The sequence below is a fragment of the Oncorhynchus gorbuscha genome, unplaced genomic scaffold (genome assembly GCF_021184085.1).
Source record: "Oncorhynchus gorbuscha isolate QuinsamMale2020 ecotype Even-year unplaced genomic scaffold, OgorEven_v1.0 Un_scaffold_1613, whole genome shotgun sequence".
Lineage (NCBI taxonomy): Eukaryota > Metazoa > Chordata > Actinopteri > Salmoniformes > Salmonidae > Oncorhynchus > Oncorhynchus gorbuscha.
Window position 1 is genome coordinate 9,615 of NW_025746342.1, and position 4,807 is coordinate 14,421.

The window sequence follows — 4,807 nt, forward strand, 5'->3', positions numbered from 1 at the left end:
TCATTCTATCCTCTCTCTCTCTCTCTATCATTCTATCCTCTCTCTCTATCATTCTACCCTCTCTCTCTCTATCATTCTCCCTCTCTCTCTCTATCATTCTATCCTCTCTCTCTCTATCATTCTATCCTCTCTCCCCTCTCTATTGTTCTATCTCTCTCTCTCTCTCTCTATCATTCTATCATCTCTCTCTCTATCCTCTCTCTCTCTCTCTCTCTCATTCTATCCTCTCTCTCTCTCTCTCTATCATTCTATCCTCTCTCTCTCTCTCTATTCTATCCTCTCTCTCTCTATCATTCTATCCTCTCTCTCTCTCTCTCTCTCCTCTCTCTCTATCGTTCTATCTCTCTCTCTCTTCTATCATCTCTCTCTCTCTCTCTCTATCATTCTATCCTCTCTCTCTCTCTCTCTCTCATTCTATCATCTCTCTCTCTCTCTCTCATTCTATCCTCTCTCTCCCTCTCTATTGTTCTATCCTCTCTCCCTCTCTCTCTGTCTCTCTCTCCCTATCGTTCTGTCTCTCTCTCCCTATCGTTCTATCATCTCTCTCTATCATTCTATCCTCTCTCTCTCTCGTTCTATCCTCTCTCTCTCTATCGTTCTATCCTCTCTCTCTCTCTCTCTCTCTCTCTCTCTCTCTCTCTCTCTTTATCGTTCTATCCTCTCTCTCTCTCGTTCTATCCTCTCTCTCTATCGTTCTATCCTCTCTGTCTCTCTCTCTCTCTCTATCGTTCTATCCTCTCTCTCTCTATGTCTCTCTCTGTCTCTCTCTCTCTCGTTCTATCCTCTCTGTCTCTCTCTCTCTCTATCGTTCTATCCTCTCTGTCTCTCTCTCTCTGTCAGCTAGAGGCCCTGATATACACAGTCATGAGGAATATGACGGTACTGGACTAGTGTACACACCCTTTGATAGTGTTCCTTCATACACTGTGAAGTGTTGTGTATGGATCTCTAGCCGATGTGGGTTGAATGTGTGTGTGACAGCATGTCAGCGGCCTGGGAAGGATGGCGGGTAGGGCTGAGACACACACATATTTACGAGTGTGTGTGTATGGCTAAATCAAATCACATTTTATTTGTCACATACACATGGTTAGCAGATGTTAAATGCGAGTGTAGCGAAATGCTTGTGCTTCTAGTTCCGACAATGCAGTAATAACCAACAAGTAATCTAACTAACAATTCCAAAACTACTGTCTTATACACAGTGTAAGGGGATAAAGAATATGTACATAAGGATATATGAATGAGTGATGGTACAGAGCAGCATAGGCAAGATACAGTAGATGGTATCGAGTACAGTATATACATATGAGATGAGTATGTAAACAAAGTGGCATAGTTAAAGTGGCTAGTGATACATGTATTACATAAGGATGCAGTCAATGATATAGAGTACAGTATATACGTATACATATGAGATGAATAATGTAGGGTATGTAACATTATATAAGGTAGCATTGTTTAAAGTGGCTAGTGATATATTTACATCATTTCCCATCAATTCCCATTATTAAAGTGGCTGGAGTTGAGTCAGTGTCAGTGTGTTGGCAGCAGCCACTCAATGTTAGTGGTGGCTGTTTAACAGTCTGATGGCCTTGAGATAGAAGCTGTTTTTCAGTCTCTCGGTCCCAGCTTTGATGCACCTGTACTGACCTCGCCTTCTGGATGATAGCGGGGTGAACAGGCAGTGGCTCGGGTGGTTGATGTCCTTGATGATCTTTATGGCCTTCCTGTAACATCGGGTGGTGTAGGTGTCCTGGAGGGCAGGTAGTTTGCCCCGGTGATGCGTTGTGCAGACCTCACTACCCTCTGGAGAGCCTTACGGTTGAGGGGCGGAGCAGTTGCCGCCCGCCAGGATGCTCTCGATTGTGCATCTGTAGAAGTTTGTGAGTGCTTTTGGTGACAAGCAATTTCTTCAGCCTCCTGAGGTTGAAGAAACGCTGCTGCGCCTTCTTCACGATTCTGTCTGTGTGAGTGGACCAATTCAGTTTGTCTGTGATGTGTATGCCGAGGAACTTAAAACTTACTACCCTCTCCACTACTGTTCCATCGATGTGGATAGGGGGGGTGTTCCCTCTACTGTTTCCTGAAGTCCACAATCATCTCCTTAGTTTTGTTGACGTTGAGTGTGAGTTATTTTCCTGACACCACACTCCAGGGAGCCTCACCTCCTCCCTGTAGGCCGTGATGGGGTGATGGGGTGTTGTCTGTGTGTTTGTGTGTGTGTATGCGTGTATGTCTTTATGTGTGTCTCTGTGTGTGTGTGTGTGTGTGTGTGTGTGTGTGTGTGTGTGTGTGTGTGTGTGTGTGTGTGTGTGTGTGTGTGTGTGTGTGTGTGTGTGTGTGTGTGTGTGTCTGACCCATGGCCCAGACCCTTACTGCAGGGCCTTAATTGGTGTTGTTAATGTCTCAGCGAGCTGCAGGGATCTAGAGAAGGTAATTGGCCAGGCCTCACCTGAGCAAACAGGAGTTCAATGGTCTCATCTAACACCCTGATGGGACCAGGGAGTGGAGGGGAGGAGGGTGTTATGGAGAGGGTGTGTTGAAGAAGGGGTGGAATGGGACGGAGAAGCGGAAGAGAGGGAGTGTTGTGGGTGTAAAGTGATGGGGGTGTTGGGGAGGTAAAGTGATGGGGGGTGTTGGGGAGGTAAAGTGATGAAATTGATGTGTAAAGTGATGGGGGTGTTGGGAGGTAAAGTGTTGGGGTGTAAAGTGATGGGGGTGTAAAGTGTTGGGGTGTAAGTGATGGGGTGTAAAGTGATGGGGGTGTAAAGTGATGGGGTGTAGTGATGGGGTGTTGGTGTAAGTGGGGGTGTAAAGTGATGGGGGTGTTGTGGTTGTAAAGTGTTGGGGTGTAAAGTGATGGGGGTGTTGGGGTGTAAGTGTTGGGGTGTAAAGTGTTGGGGGTGTAAAGTGATGGGGTGTTGGGGTGTAAAGTGTTGTTGGGGTGTAAAGTGATGGGGGTGTTGGGGTGTAAAGTGATGGGGGTGTAAAGTGATGGGGGTGTTGTGGTTGTAAAGTGTTGGGGTGTAAAGTGTTGGGGTGTAAAGTGATGGGGGGTGTAAAGTGATGGGGGTGTTGGGGGAGGTAAAGTGATGGGGTGTAAGTGATAGGGGTGTTGTGGTTGTAAAGTGTTGGGGTGTAAAGTGATGGGGGTGTTGGGGTGTAAAGTGTTGGGGGTGTAAAGTGATGGGGTGACTTAAAGTGTAAATGGTGTAAAGTGATGGGGAGTAAAGTGATGGGGTGTAAAGTGATGGGGTAAAGTGATGGGGGAGTAAAATGATGGGGTGTAAAGTGATGGGGGAGTAAAGTGATGGGGGTGTAAAGTGATGGGGTGTAAAGTGATGGGGTGTAAAGTTATGGGGAGTAAAATGATGGGGGTGTAAAGTGATGGGGGTGTAAGTGATGGGTGTAAAGTGATGGGGTGTAGTAAAGTGATGGGGAAGTAAAGTGATGGGGGTGTAAAGTGATGGGGGTGTTGAGGGTGTAAAGTGTTGGGGTGTAAAGTGATGGGTGTTGGGAGTGTAAAGTGTTGAGGTGTAAAGTGATGGGGGTGTTGTGGTTGTAAAGTGTTGGGGTGTAAAGTGATGGGGGTGTTGGGGTTGTAAAGAAGTGTTGGGGTGTAAAGTGATGGGGGTGTTGGGGGGTGTAAAGTGTTGGGGTGTAAAGTGTTGGGGGTGTAAAGTGATGGGGGTGTTGTGGTGTAAAGTGTTGGGGTGTAAAGTGATGGGGAAGTAAAGTTGGGGGTGTAAAGTGTTGGGGGGTGTAAAGTGATGGGTGTAAAATGATAAATGTAAAATGGGGGTGTAAAGTGATGATGGGTGTAAAGTGATGGGGAGTAAAGTGATGGGGAGTAAAGTGTTGGGTGTAAAGTGATAGAGGGGGAAGTAAAATGATGGGGGTGTAAAGTGATGGGGGTAAAGTTGAGAGGAGTAAAGTGATGGGGGAGTAAAGTGATGGGGTGTAAAGTGATGGGGGTGTTGGGGTGTAAAGTGTTGGGGTGTAAAGTGATGGAGGTGTTGGGGGTGTAAAGTGTTGGGGGTGTAAGTGTTGTGTAAAGTGATGGGGGGTAAAGTGTTGGTGTAAAGTGATGGGGTGTAAAATGATGGGGGTAAAATGTTGGGGGTATAAAGTGATGGGGTGTTGGGGTGTAAAGTGATGGGGGTGTAAAGTGATGGGGGTGTTGGGGTGTAAGTGATGGGGTGTTGAGGTAAAGTGTTGGGGTGTAAAGTGATAGAGGTGTAAAGTGATGGAGGTGTAAGTGATGGGGGTGTAAAGTGATGGGGGTAAAGTAAAGTGATGGGGAGTAAAGTGTTGAGGGTGTAAAGTGATGGGGGTGTAAAGTGATGGGGTGTAAAGTGTTGGGGGTGTAAAGTGATGGGGGTGTTTAAATGTAAAGTAAATGGTGTAAAGTGTGGGGTGTAAAGTGATGGGGTAAAGTAAAGTGTTGGGGTGTAAAGTGATGGGTAAAATGTTGGGGTGTAAAGTGATGGGGGTGTAAAGTGATGGGGTGTTGGGGGTGTAAAGTGATGGGGGTGTTGGGGGGTGTTGGGGTGTAAAGTTGGGGTGTAAAGTGATGGAGGTGTTAAAGTGATGGAGGTGTAAAGTGATGGGGGTGTAAAGTGATGGGGTGTAAAGTGATGGGGGGTAAAGTGATGGGGAGTAAAGTGATGGGGGTGTAAAGTGATGGGGGTGTAAAGCGATAAGGGGTGTAAGTGATGAGGGTGTAAAGCGATGGGGGGTGTAAAGTGATGGGGGTGTAAAGTGATGGGGTGTTTGGGGTGTAAAATGATGGGGTGTTGGGGTG